Below are 16,138 nucleotides of genomic sequence, written 5' to 3'. Positions count from 1 at the left end.
TTCAAAATATGCAGTAATATTTATTTTATTAAGTGAGTTTGTAACCTAAGGCTACAATCGATTTTGTAGCTAAACTTTGTCAAAAAAAAAAAAAATCATTCCATGTGATGCGTTGTTCCACTATTCAGGGTTCCATGCAATTGAGATTGTAGGACTAGAATTGTCGAATGCTATTGTAAAAATGATTAAAAATTTCATCGCGGAAATAAAAAACAAATCTGCCTTCAATTCTTGAATTGTTACTAATATGGTAATATTATTATTTTGTTTTGAGTTATAGAAAATGATAGTAGTGTTAGTAAATCACTAGTTAAGTTTGTACAAAAGGTTGAAGAAAAAGAGGAAAATCCTCTAACCAAATTTGAGATCCTTCTGGAATATGAGCTGATTTTGCGAGGGCTTGACTTGATTTGCCAATGAAAGAGAGAATGTGTATATATATGAATGTGTGATTAGATCATCATTTCCATTTTGCATATTTGCTAATAACATAGTCTATAATTGTATGCACTATGCACACATTTTATATGTAGGTAAACAAAATAGGCAGAAATACTTTCTCTTTCCTAAATTTTGGAGATACTTTCAATTCGGTGTTAGACATATTATGAGCTTTTTTCATTTTATTTATTTGGATTATTGCCTGAGCTTGAGACATGTGGCATGTTTTAATAGGCATAAATGCTAATGTGGGTAAACAAAATAGGCAAAAATGCTAATATGACATGTTTTAATATAAACTAGTCATGGACTCACGCGTTGCGCGTAATTATTTTTTAAGGTGGTCTCATTATTATTATTATTTTGTAATTTGAACTAATTTAATGAAAAGTAATGCATTTCTTTACCAAAAAAAAAAAGTAATGCATTTCATATTCATATTTATCACAAGATAATTTTTTTTTTTTTATTGTAGAATTGTTTTATTTAAAATTTGAAACTTTAATTCTACCATAGTCGATTGACTAATTTTTACATCTCTAAATCAATTAAACACATTTTCCATGCTACATGTAAACCTTCTTTTCCATAAGGGTTGAAATAATGTGGGTAATATATTTTTTTTTTATAGAAGTTAAAAAAAAAAAAAAAATTAGAATTCACCTTGTCTTGATGTTTTCTAAAAATTAAATTTGGCGATTTTCTTTCAATAATTGTGAAAATTCCAAGCAATAATTCAGAAGGTAATTCATGTTACATGTTCAGGCTCTGATTGTGTAATTCTATGATTGATTTGGGTTGTAATTTATAAGTTGAATATGGTGGTGTATATCTTCTTCTCTTTTTGAGAGTTTCTACCTATGGTGTCTGCTCTTGATAATAGATTGGTGGTGTATACCTAAAATAGTCTAACTCTGTAGTTTATGTAATTAAATATAGTGTTGTGTGTGATTTATAGAGTAGTGATGGTTGTAGTAATTAAAAATTTATTTTTCATTGTCTTTTAAGTTAATAAAAACCTTACATATATTTTTTTTTTCAAAAAAACATTTAAATATTTTTTTAACGTGAATCTTTACATATACCTTAATAAGTAAACTCTATACATTTCATTTTCTTAGATGCATAAAAAAGACATTTATTCCATAATAATAGTGGCTAATTAGTTTTTTAATGATCTCATTTATAACGTTTCTTACTATTATCATATTTTACTAGCTAGTGATTTTCATAATAGAGGCATTAAATGAGAGTTAAATTCTTAAAACCTTTCATTAGATTTTAAAAGTTGTGGTGTGTGAAGAATATAAGCATTTAAGGATTTTTTAAATATTTTATTATTTATAAATAATGTTAAATGAAATGTCAAAAAAAGGATTTCAAAAATTTTCATATATTTCTATTATTATTGAAGAAAGTATTCCTTTTAGTTTTGATAATAAATATGATTTTCTAGATTAGAGTTTGATTAGTTTCAAGTTTAAATTTTGTACGATTGTAATTAATTGTTGATTATATGATTTAATTAAGTGAATTTAACAATTTTTTTATTTACATTGTAAAGTTTTTAATAACATTCGTAAGCTCACCTTTAATTAATTTTTTACTCCTTTAGCTGTTAGCCTCTTTGTTTTCCAATTAATAGTTACTAATTAATTTATTTAATTGACGTTTGATTTCTCTTACTAATCTCTCTCTCTCTCTCTCTCTCTCTCTCTCTTCGTCAACATCCTATTGTTCCCCAAATTTTATTCCATTTTGCTGCCATGAAGTTAGTATATCCATAACTATTAGTTTATTTTATGATATATTTGCTTTGATATTATTATTATTATAAATTTAGTGTTTCTATAGCATGTGTTTTGTATTTTCTTTTTCTATTGATGCATTGTAACGTTTTATGGGACTACTTTATAAGAAATTTTTTTATTCTATTTTTTTTAATTAAGTGTTTCTAAATTGATATTTGTTTTGTATGTCATTTTTCCATTGATGCATTGTAACATTTCATGGGAAGACTTTATAAGAACAATTTTTATTTATTGAATTTAAAAAAATATATTATATGTTTAATTTTAAAAAAAAAATGAGGCAGAATATAAATAATTATGATATGGAGGATGTTGCTAAAGTTAAATATTGAATAAAATAAGATGAGAAGAAAAATAGCAAAAATGAAATGTATAGCAATAAACACCATATTATTTTGGTTATGCTATGTAATAAAATAATATTATATTTTTATATACTATCTTTATAATGAAATAATATAACATTTAAAAACCAATGAGAATAAAAAAAAAAATAACAATATAAAACACAAAACTAAATCGTATCAAGCTAGATTACCAGTCAATTCCAATTTTAGCAAACTGACTGACTTCTAGTAGTCTAAGATTGATTTCTGCAATGCATTTGGTGGAGTTTTCAATATTGCATCAATATATTTTGATGGTCAACCTGTTACACTAAAATAAAAAATATATATACAATTTTATAGTATGAAGATAAGAATAAGAAGAGTTAAAAATAAAGATAGACAAAAAGATAGAATAATAGTAATATTGAGAGTAGTGGAGATATGAAAAGTTAAAATAGAATGAGAAAGGTTGAAGAAAGTTAAGGTAGAGAGTAGTGGGGATGTGAAAAGTTAAAATGGAATTGAAAATTTAATAATAAATAAGAATAGTTAATAATAAGATAAATTAAATATAATATTTTGATTGTAATATGATAGAGTTTTTAATTCATTTTAAATGTTTAAAAATTGGAAAAAAAAAAAGAAAAAAAAAAGAAAAAGAGATAATAACATGGCTGCTGACATAGCTTAACGTGAGCGTAACAATAATATTAAATGCTACGCTTCAAATTTTAGTAATATATAGATTAATTTGTGGGTTCCAGTTAGCTTAACTAGTAAAGTCTCTAATCGTTGAATAAGAGATCTGAAGTTCAATACCCACTTACACCAAAAACCGATTGGTGTTTTGGTCTGATGATAAAGAGGTATCATCAAGAGTGAACGCCACAAATTGAAATTATCTATAAAAAAATCAAGTAATTTTTTAAAATATTATTTTATTAGGAACTTAGGTTTTAAGTGTGCCATTTATGCAATTAGTTTCTTCTTTAAAAAATATATATATATATATATATGTGTGTGTGTGTGTGTGTGTGTGTGTGTGCAGTTAGTTTGCCACAATTAGAATCCAAATTAGTTTCTAATTATTGTCTAATTTTATGCCACATATCCATTTTAATTTTCTTAATTTTAGTGCTAAGAGCAATCACACCAGTGAGTGCATAATAGAAAAAGATATAAAATTTACACAATTTTGCCTAAAATTAACCCACATCATATAATGTAAAAATGTGTAAATTTACACAATTTTGCCTACATTACTCTAGCTTTATATCCTAATATTTTAATAATTTTTATATTTTTTCACATTTTTCTTCTTCTCTCTTCTTCTTCTTCTTCTTCTCTCTCTCTCTCTCTCTCTCTCTCTCTCTCTCTTCTCTCTCTCTCTCTCTCTCTCTCTCTCTCTCTCTCTCTCTCTCTCTCAGATTAGGAACTCAATTTGTTTTTTTCTTGGCGGTGTGGACCGGGCTAGATCTTTGATATTTATTGTTGTGATTTTTTTTTTTTTTTTTTTTTTTTTTTTTTTTTGGGGTTAGCTAAACAAATGGGGTTTGCTATTGGAGATTCTAAAGAATTGGATATGGCCGGGTGTGATATGAAATGGGCATTGTTGATTTGGCTGGATTTATTTGCTGATGATGTTATATGTTATTTGCTGATGTTGTTTGGCGGAGGGGAAGGTAGAATATGGGAAGGGAGAAAAAATGGGATAGATTAAAATATAATAAAAATATAACATTTTTATAAAATATGGTGTATAATATGTAATTTGATGGAAGTGTTTTGGAAAAATGGTTGTGTGAAATAGAAAACGTAAGTTTTTATATTAAAATAGACAACAATTTTTATATTAGTTGATGTGAATGCTCTAAGTGACATATTCATAATATTCAGAGTGAAAGTTGAGATGACCACCTCACTTACCTAGGTAAAAACTACCTCATTATTACTAGTGTTCAATGATTTCATGTGTAAAAACATGTTACAACATACTATAGTTGTATTGTAAAATTGAAAATAGCATTAGCGTTTTTTTTTTTCCCTTAAAAATTGATTATGTTATTCTGACATATCTTAGAGGTGTTTTTAGAAATACCAAAAGTTTTACAAAACTTTTATAAACAAAACTATCGTAAATTTAAAAAGAGAAAGAAAAAAAGAAAAAAAAGAAAAGAAAAAGAGTAATTCATTCCTATTATCTAAATTGCGTGTTGGCTATTAGAGAACTATTTTCATCAATGATGCAAGATGAGATCATTGAGCAAAGCTGGAACTCATGGTTGAAGTCACTGTTTATTTCATATGTCATTACGCGATATGTCAGTATTATGTATTGTTAAACTCAAGGGAGTCAATTTCGTACCGGAGGCTGTACCAGTTTGGCCAGCGGAACGATATATTTCGGTACCGGTTAATACCGGTGTACCGTTTCGAATTTACCGCTATTTTATAAATTTAATATATATATAAAATATTTTAAAAAAAATAATAACATCCTGAAATTTAAAATTTATTATAAAAATATTGTAAAAATATTATAAATATAATATTTTTATTTTTGTTTTGATACACGTGTATCAATTTTCAATTGCCATCATCTGCCAACAAGTTGTTAATCACCTCCACTCATCCACTTTTACTTTTGCAATTTATCTTTCTTTATTTTTACCTTGATTTTATCTCCTCCACATGTTTACCTCTACTGATGAGTCTTATCTCATTTCAAATTTCAAAAAGCAAGTCTTCTCCTTACCTTTGGTCAGTTATCACGTGGGCACTCAAAAGAAAACTCAAAATCTTTGAGAAACAGTGAGACATAAAAAAATGAAGAAGAAGAACATCAGAGCAACACAGACGTTGCAGAGAACACGAAGAAATATGGATAGCTAAGCAGAAAAGAGACTGAGATACGTGAAAGATGCATCAAATCATGAAATTTTGTTGAGAAATTATCTCAGGTGAGTGAAAAATTTCAAAGAAATCTGTGTTTCTGTTTCGGGCCGGTATTCATTTTCCGACCGAAATCCAGTATTTTGGCCGGTACAGCCGGAACGCTTCCGGTAACGCCGGTATTTAAACCGGTACGGAATGAGGACGTTTCTGTACCGTTCCAGGCACCGGTACGAAAAATATCGGCCATACCGGCCGGTACGGTACGAAACTGACTACATTGGTTAAACTACCAGTAGCTTAGGGTATAGTCATACTTATTTATTTGTTTTCGCCTAAGTTTTTTTTTTTTTTTTTTAATAAAGTTTCAACCTATAACATTTGCTTCTGAAGATTGTGTTCTTTATCATCAGACTAAGTCAAGTCTCAATTCTAACCTTTCATTTTAGTTTCAACATTGACCCATGATTTTTTCTTTTTTTCTTTTTTGGTTATTTTACTCTAACCTTTCATCTCAGTTTTATTGATGACCCATGAATTTTTTTTTTGTTATTTCATTTACTACTTTTAGAGAATGTTGTTGCTAACGTACATGAAAGCATGAAGTCAAAGTTGTCTTCTTCTTTCTTACTTTTTTTTGTTTTTTTTGGTAAATGAAGTCAAAGTTGTTGCAATCCTGTAGGTCATATTTGGTATGTATGTTTAAATAACAATTTTTAATTTTTTTTAAATACGTATAAATAAAAAAGTACGTGAAAATACGTGTAATATTATTTAAAAACTGAAATCATACTATTAAGATTATATACCAAACTGCCCAATATTACTGGAACTACCTTATTTATGTGATTGCAAACCTGTATTTGTACGGGGGTTTCTGTTATACCCAGATTCACTATCAAAATTTTCATGCACCTAGAAATTTATTAGAAAACACAAAATTCTTCTACATCATCTACCACAAATTATTAAACAAGCAAATCAATATAACCATAACGTATAATGTTGTCAGACATAGATCCCTACGACCACCTTAACATTGCTCTGAACCCTGATGGCACTCTCACTAGATTTATCAATTTACCAAAGAAAAAAGCAAACCCCATAGCCTGTAATGGTGACCCTGTGGTCTCCAAGGATCATACTCTCAATGCTGAAAAGAAAACTCCATGTGCGAAATATGAAAATAAGCTAGAATAGAATTGGTAAAACAATCTAAACCAAAATTAATCACAACCACAACAGTAATTAAAAGGCAAAGATTAAGGAAGGAGAGATGCAAAAACAAAGACAACACAGCGATGTGTTATCGAAGAGAAAACTAAAGTCTTCGGCGTAAAACCACTCCGCCACCCTCTAAGCGGTTAATAATCCACTAGAGAATAAAGTTGGGATACATGAATAGCAGAAGACCCTCCAAGCCTAATCTACCCAGTGCACCTAAGCCCTCCAAGCTTCTTGCTCTAATAGGGTTACACTGAACCTTGTCTTCTCTAACTTACCGGATCCCGGAATCACCCATTACATCAACCAAAATGAATTGGTCCGTTCTTAACTACTTCCCTAGCACCAAAAAGCCTTCTCACAGATATGGGTATGGTGAGATAAATATTTGACTAAAGTACCTCTCAAGGATGTATCAATGGAGATGGTGAGAGTAGAAGAATTTAGAGAATCAAAGGATGAAGATTATGGATGAATTAATCTTGTTTTTCTCTAGGGTTTCTCTCTTAAAATTTTCTTTGGAAGCTCTCTACAATACGTGGATATAAGGATATTTATAGTGAGGTGTATATGGAATGTGAAGAGTTAGTTTTACAACAAACAGGGTCTTCTAGCGACTTGAGCTCGCAATTGGAACAAGTCGCGAGTTTGAGTCGCGAGCTAATAGTCTGGCCAGACTGGAAGTTTTGTCCTATAGTGTAATAGTTGGTGTGACTCTTCAGCTCCTTTGCATGCTTCACACGTGTGCCACTTTTGACGACTTGCTAGTTGCGAGCTAGTCGCAAGATCCAATCGCGAGGCCCTTCTTGAGTGCACACTTTTGAGCTTTTCTTCACACTCTCTCACACACTACCCTTACATAATTCCCACCTAAATACAAAGTTTCTAAATGCTGAATTACAAGAAAATTTGGCACGGAATAAAGCCAACAAAATGATTGAACAAATTCAACCTTAGATATATATAAAAAGAACATAAAGAACATAAGCTAACCATAATCGAGAGAATAATATCGATCAATTATGTCAAAAAATTAAATATAACCCACACACAAAACATAGAGTCTAGCAAGCAAACCACACACACAACAGACATGCATCTTGCAAGCTCCAACAGAGTAAGACTATTAATAGCATAGAGATAGAGGCAGAAATTGCAGCAACAAAGAACGAACCAAAGAAAGAGTTAGCACCAATTTCTCCAATGACTAGAAACAGATTGGGGCAGCCATTCGTTATGTTTGAAATCTGAGCAGCATCTATGCTTTTCACATTGAACACCTGAATCAGATATACGATCAGGTTTGCCATCCATCCTTCGCTTCCAAGTGCAAGCCAGGCACGACCCTTGCTTGATATAAATAGAAATAAGAAACAGTCTATGCATGATGTGTGTGTGTGTGTATGTGTGTGTGTGTGTTTTAGAGAGAGAGAGACCAGTGATGAAGGGGAAGATGATCCAACCACCACGTTTGCTACCGAAGCTCGATATTTGGTCTTCTCTACCTTCCATATTGCAAGTCAATTTTTGGTTCCAAGTGACGGTCGTTTTATGCTACTTGTCAATGTTATATACTAATTAAATCGAATGAAAGATTTTTGAGATTCCTGTAGGACTAACCTTCACTCAATGTCAAAGAAAAACATTTAAAAACGGCGTAAATACACTTTTGGTCCCTACATTTTGGACAATTTCTCGATTTAGTCCCTAAATTGATTTTACTCCTAAGTCAGTCCTTAACTTTTAAAATCATTTTTAAAATAGTCCCTACCGTCAACCCAGTTATGGAAAAAGCTAAAGTGGCAAACGGCATGTCCTACTTGCTGACATGGCGCTGACGTGGATATTAAAATATTATTAAAAAAAACTTATTTGTCATTTTTGAAATGCCACGTCAAATTTAAATTAATAAAAAATTTAAACAAAATCCAAGTTAGAAATTTTAAAATAAATAAACATTAATTAAATTAAATTAAGAGAAAAAAAAAGCTTTTTCAATTTAAAAAAATTGAGTTCCTATCCAAAAAAAAATTAAATCTATTTTATATATATATATATATATATAATCTTAAATCTAATTTTTGGGATAATTGGGAAAAGTAACAGCCACAAATCCATCGGAATCTGCCACAAATCCAAATCACCCACCACAAATCCAAAACAACAAACCCATTCTTACCCACACAAACCCATCAGAGAAAACAACAAACTCATCCCTACCCACGCAAACACATCGAAGCAAACCACCTCCACCCAAATCCTCTACCACAACTGCCAATCTACATCAAAACCCATAACTTACAGCCTCCATGCTACCATAACCCATCATCACGCCACAACCATCGGGCCACCAACGCACCACAGCCTAGCAAAAACCTCAGCCACAAAACCCATAGCACACCTAAACCACAACCCGCAACCCATATTCCACCAGGACCCATGGCCATGCCACCACCACAACCCAATCGATTGATGATTCTGTTGAAGCAAGATGACCCAAACAAAATGCCAACATTGATGGAGCTTCGGTCAATCACGAATCCAAACGAAACCTAGATTTAAACTGAAAAAGCTTTTTTTTCTTAATTTAATTAAATTAATGTTTGGAGCCGCCGAGTTTTTGGCTTTCCTAGAGAATTCGAATCCTGGAGAAACCAAGTTTTTGGGTTTTTTGGAGTTTTTGAGTTTTTGGGTTTCTTGAAGCAGTCAAGCTTTTGGGTTTGGAGCCATTACATTTTTGGGTTTCCTGGAGAATCCAAAAATAGCTCTCTCAATGGAGGCAGTGGAGTTAGTTAGGGTGGTGAGACGATTTGGGTGGCGAGTGTGCTCTGTTGTGCTGGAGATATAGGTTTGGGGTTTGGTTGAGATCTAGGTTTGGGGTTTGGTTCTTTGCTCTAGAGATTGATTATGGGGAAGAACACAAAGAACAAGAACATGTTTAGAAAAAATATTGAAAGGAATTAAAAAAAAATAAAAAGACATTCAATTAATTTGTTTTTTAATGTATTTATTAAATTAATGTTTATTTATTTTAAAATTTTTGACCTAGATTTTGTTTTAATTTTTTTATTAATTTAAATCTGACGTGGCATTTCAAAAATGCCAAATAAGTTTTTTTAATAATATTTTAATATCCACGTCAGCGCCATGTCAGCAAGTAGGACACGCCGTTTGCCATCTCAGCTTTTTCTGTAATAGGGTTGATGGTAGGGACCATTTTAAAAATTCAGGGATTAACTTAGGAGTATAATCAATTTAGGGACCAATTGATAAATGACCCAAAATATAGGGACTAAAAGTGTATTTACGTCTTTAAAAAATCCATGCATGGCCTACCATGGTTTTCTTAAACTGGGAATATCTGGCATGATTATCAGTGCATGGTCTACCTACTAATAATGTTCTTGCCTACTAATAGTTTATCCGTGCAAATGAAGCACTTATGCCCATAATAGAAATTGATTAGGCCTCGATATCTTTATTTATATTTGAGTAAAATACTGCTTTAATTCTTAAACTTTACACAATTTTTTTTTTTTTTAATTCTTAAACTTTATAAGTTCATTTTTCATCCCTAAACTATTGAAATGTTTTATTTTTGTCCTTAAACTTTAGAAAAGTTCTTTTTTTTTTTTTTTTTTTTTTTTTTTTTTTTTTTTTTTTTATCCCTAAACTATTGAAAAAAACTATGTACAAAGTTTAGGGATGAAAAGAGAAATTTTTAAAGTTTAAGGATGAAAAACAAACGTTTAGTAAAATTTAGAGACCAAAATAGTATTTACCGTTTTATATTTATATTGCTCATAATAGAATGATAATTTAATTAATATGGGCATAGTCACCAAATCAAAATGGAGAAAGAGAGTTACCAGTCCACTTTACTGTTTTTTTTNATACTCTCAATGCTGAAAAGAAAACTCGCGTCCGAATCTACATGCCGACCATCAAATTGCCTCGCAACGGGGACACAAGGTTTCCCATCATAATATCATACCCCTTCTCACATTGGTACATTTCTTCATGGGAGTCTGAAATCAACTACATTCTAACCTCAAAGCTCGCATGCCAGGTTCCTGCTATTGTTGTCTCTGTTGACTATCGCGTTGCTCCAGAAAATAGGCTCCCAGCGCAATACGATGATGGCATGGACGCAATTCTTTAGGTGAGGGAACAGGCAATGAATCCAAACGGGGAAATGGATTAAAGATTACGGATATGTTTCAAGGTGTTACCTTTATGGATATGGTAGTGGTGGAACATAGCATTTTTCGCTGCGTTAGAAGCAGCGGAAATGGAGTTGGAGCCGTTGAAGATTGTTGGGAATATAATGAACCAACCATCGTTTGGTGGCATGAAAAGGACAAACTCAGAGCTGTTAAATTGTGCGAACCCTTTACTCCCCTTGTGTGCACAAGATTTGGTTCGGGAGTTCTGTTTGCCAAAAGGTGAAAATCGAGACCATTGGTATTGTAATCCGATAGTGGAGGGGCCGCACACGAGCGCCATCAGTAAGCTTGGTAGGTGCCTTGTGATTGGGTTCTGTGGGGACATCATGATCGATTGGCAGCAAGAGTTTATAACCATGTTGATGAGGCATGAGGTCCAGATGGAAGTGCTGTTCTACGATTCTGGGTTCCATGCGATTGATTTGGCAGACCTGGAATGTGCGAATAATATTCTGGAAAAGATTGAAGACTTCATTGCAGAATGTTGAAGACTTCACCAACTCAGTTTGTTCAAAAATGTTGACAATCTAACCAGATTTGAGGTCCCTCTTGAACATGAGCAGACTTTGCAGGGATTCAGATGCCCTACATTTTGTAATTGCTGCACATTTGAAACTTTGAATTAGAGCAAATCTCTCCATGAGAAAGACTCAAACACATATACGCTAATTAGGTTAGAGTAGAATTTTTATTTTATATAAAAATAAAAATAAAATAAAAACTTTATCAACTGAAGCAGATGTTAACAATGGGTAGTTTTCTATAATCATACTTTGACTTGTGATCATGCCATAGATATCGATAGAAAATAAATAGGCACTCACAATAAATACATATTCAAGCATTATTGAACAACTCTATCAATTTCGATTCCTTTTAAGATGAAAAACAATTTAATGGGTTCAATTAACTAGCTAGAATGTAAAAAAAGTATGGAACATGGGAATATTTTAGTATTGGTAATAGAACGAAGAAAGGAATTTCTATTTTAGACAAAACTTTTCTTCAAATAAAGTGAAGAGGATGTGATAGCATAGAATAAATTTGAATTAGGATTTTTCTTGTTAATATTTTGAAGGATTTATTATTGACAAGCCACATTAGTTCAATATTGAATGAAGTTGTTTAAGCATGGATGGCAATTTTGCCCCGTCCCGTTGACTCGTCTCGCCCCGCTTCACCCTATGTAGGTCTTTCCCGCCTCGCAAAGATGGTGGGGCAAGGATAGAGCAAGATTTTTTCCCTACACCACAAGGTGAGGCGAGGATGGGTTTAGACTTTTTAGACTCATTCTGCCCTAACCTCACCCTTGTTGATACCATATTTTTCTGCCCTCGTTTCGTGCGAACCCTGAAAAATCAAAAATATAATTTTCTCTCCATGGGGCCCGAGAACATCCAGAATGAGTGGCAACCTGTTCGGACACAGACACCCAAAGTGCCTTTTTAGTAAAATGACAAAATGCCCTTAATAACCCTAGGTTGACCAAAAGTCAGACAAAGTTAAAATCCCCTCAAAACATTCCTTTCATATTTACATCAAACCCAGTTTTTCAGAGATTTTTGACATGTTTGACAAAGTTTGACCTGGAATTGACTCCTGGACAGGCTCTAGAAACCTAATTTTGATCGGCCTAGAAGGTTGAAACTAATGCCATTGCGAAGATTATCAAATTCTAGTCAAGATATTCATGGTGAAATCAAAGTTAGAATGGCCAAGATATCATGAAAACTAGTTAAGCACGATCGATGCACACTAACTTTCGGAAGCCATAACTTTTGATTCGACCATTGGATTTTCAAGTTCCATACTTTTTAGAAAAGGAAGTCAAGATCTTCCAGGGTGTTAAGATCAACCCATCAGACTTTGAAGGTGGGGCCTTACAAGGGCTACCTGTAAAGTTGTGCGGGCTATAAAAGGCCAAGCACCTCAAGACCAAAAAAAAAAAAAAAAAATCAAAGCCTTATTCTTCTCTTCACCAAAAATACAAGGTATTGTTCATCCCTCATCTTCCTCTCCTTGGTTCATACCTTGGATTGAGGTTTAAGGGATATGGATGTAGCTTTTTAGCTATATATCTACTCCTTTTTCTTAAACTTTTCTAGCTTTATCTTCTCTTTTTGCCTAATAAAATGATTTATTGATTTATCTAGCATGATTCTTGCTTTATCTTGCTTTTAACATGCTTTTTAGCTTATTTCCATATCTTCCATGTTTGTCAGTGTAGTTGCCTTTTCTTCATGCTTTATGCCATGTTGGATCTTTCTTTCATGGTTATTTTGGGTCTACATGTCTCATGTGCTTATATATATGTCTGCTATGCCTTGCTTAGATCTACATGTTTGTATGCATTTCTATGCTCCTATGCCTATGTCATGCCTTCACATGCTTGTAGTTGGATTTGTTCTTCCATGCTTTATGTTTAATGCACATGCTAGATGTATATCTACATGCTTACATGCATTATCTCATCTTATATGTTAGATCGGTGTTTATTACATGCTTAGATCAATGTTCTCTACATGCTTTATGCCATCTCTCATGTGCTTGCGTGCTTAGCCTGTTTATGTGCTTAGCCTAGACTTGTTTGTCATGCCATGTCTATTGTAGCCCTTTTTCCTTTTATCCATTTTCTTATGTTTGGCCTATTGGTTGGACCCGATCTAACACTATGGTCTTTTCATCATCCATACACCAAGGCCACATAAAAGGGTTTGGATCATTCCTATTTGCATGTTATGCTTGCTTGCTTCTATGCTTTATGCTCGTGCTAGCCTCTCTTATTCTAGACTTTGCTATGCTTGACACCTTCCACAGGCTTGATTTTGTTTGGTTACATCCGATGCCCATGAGACCTTGTTTGGATGTGACCATTTGGAAACCATCTCCGGATGCCAGGTTGCTTCGTACATACCCTTCCTTTCCGCTCTGTGCGATGCTATGCTTACCATGTTTGTTGCGCCACCGTTGGCTTTCTATGCATTTTTACACCTTGTCACATGTCCATGCATGAGTCTTTCTTGCTAGTGTGTCGTCCATGCTTCAACACAATGAAGTTATGGACATTCGATTCAAACCTACATTTGTATTTTTTTTTTAATTTAATAGTTAATTACAAAGGAAGGGAAATTTGAACTCTTGACATTTCTAATAGAAGCATCGAAAAATGCTAGATGATAATTAGATAATATTTTGCAATCGATTAAAAATTAGAAATGTTCGTTACTTATCTGTTCATCAAGAAAGCATTAAAATTGTTACTAAAGTTGCTTTGTCAATATAATCATGCAGACATTAGATATTTCAATTGCATCCAATTGCTGTTGATTAATTCTTGATGATGTGCTAAAATCATCAGTGAGTTGTAGGCTCCAAGTCACTCCAATAGATACCTGTGAATAAGAACAAAGGGGCCAAACAGGAGGCACTGGTGTGGTACTGGCCAAAAAACCCTCTGAAAGTCAAGTTAATGAATGAGAGGCCTCTATGAACTCTATAGTGAGAGAGCTAGAGAGTTTCTGCATACCTAAAAAAAGTGGGGGTCTGGGCTTATATAATGGTGAGTGATGAATCGAGATCCCTTCAGAGTAGGGATCTTTCCTTGCTGGGAGGGTTTGGCACTTAGGGTTTCCGAGATTTCAAGATATCTTTCCGTATGAAAGCAATATGGGTGATTGGTGTCTTACATGTTGCACAAGATGTTTCCATGTATAGATATTCGTGCGAGCCAAGCCAAGCCACGCTGGACCCGTCGACCTATTCACCCTGTCGGGTTGTTATAACGGGGTTATCGTTTGTGCTACCATCACCTTAAGTCTTCCTTTTTGCGTCTGTGTAACTGGCGGGCCCATGGGCATCATCGACTTCTTTGCATGATGTGTACAGGAGTATTGAAATTGTCTAAAACACCCCTATCAGCTACCCCCTACTCTGTGATACCGTTGGCTTTTGCTGACGGGCCGCGAAGTATCCGAGTATTTATGATCATTAATTAAGTGTTTTATTGGAGACAGTCATTAAATGGCATAGGTGGCCCTAAGCTTAAATGTTGGGCGACACGTGGCACTTACTGGTTGGCCTTGTTTCTAATCAAAAGCGTTGCTTTGTATACTGTACCCCTTCTCTCTATAAATAGTCCCTTATTCTTCAGTGATTCTTTTCTAATTTGTTTTTCTCTATTTGAGATCTTGGGAGATTAGAGCTGCCACATCGCGATGTCATTTTTGTACAATTGCCACTCTTTGTACGACCGTCATACAATAAGTTTCTTCACCTCGTCCTCTATTTTTATTTACCTTATCGTTTGTCGTCACTTGTTTAGAAACTAGTTAAATAGGTTCTTAGAATACCTCCGTCACTTGTAGGTGAATCGATGTCAGGTGGAAGAGAAGCGACAAGTGAACAGTTGTCGTCAGTTCGCAAAGGTGCGAGCTACAACGAGGTCTATCCATCATGGCATGAGGCCAATAAGGATTTAACTTGGTCCTTAGCAAAGGAACCATTTGCCCATTCTCCTGCTAAGAGGGAAGAGGGCTATGAGGAGGATGAAGGAGAAGAGGGTGACGAAGGGGAGGAAGGAGACGACCAGGAGGGAGAAGGAGATGACGACGAAGGAGATGATAGGGATGAGGATGTTAATATCGTATTTTATCTGCTCTCGTTTTGCTTGTTGAACCCTGAAAAATCCAAAAATATTATTTTCTCTCCATGGGGCCACGAGAACATCCTTCATGATGTGGCATAATCTGTTCGGACACCGAAACACCCAAAGTGCCTTTTTAAGTTAAAATGACCAAAATGCCCTTAATTAACCCTAGGTTGACCAAAAGTCAGACAAAGTTAAAATCCCCTCAAAACATTACCTTTCATATTTTTACATCAAACCCAAGTTTTTCAGAGATTTTTGACAGTCTTGACCAAGTTTGACCTGGAATTGACTCTCGACAAGCTCTAGAAACCTTAATTTTGATCCGGCCGTTAGAACAAGTTGAAACTAACGCCATTGCGAAGATTATCAAATTCTTAGTCGAACGACTATTCATGGGTCAAAATCAAAGTTAGAATGGCCGAGATATCATGAAAACCGAGCTAACGCACCGATCGATGCACCACTAACTTTCGGAAGCCATAACTTTTGATTCGACCATTGGATTTTCAAGTTCCATACCTTTTCAGAAATAGGAAGTCAAGATCTTTCCATGGGTGTTAAGATCAA

General features: G+C 33.6%; 1 pseudogene; it reads left to right on the top strand.

The window, feature by feature from the left end:
• The first annotated feature begins 10,594 nt into the window (after positions 1-10,594).
• LOC136068899 (probable carboxylesterase 9) lies at positions 10,595-11,585 on the top strand (annotated as a pseudogene).
• Positions 11,586-16,138: the final 4,553 nt, after the last annotated feature.

Source organism: Quercus suber, unplaced genomic scaffold, assembly GCF_002906115.3.
Source record: "Quercus suber isolate HL8 unplaced genomic scaffold, Cork oak 2.0 scaffold_141, whole genome shotgun sequence".
NCBI lineage: Eukaryota > Viridiplantae > Streptophyta > Magnoliopsida > Fagales > Fagaceae > Quercus > Quercus suber.
This window is presented reverse-complemented; position numbering and strand designations above follow the sequence as displayed.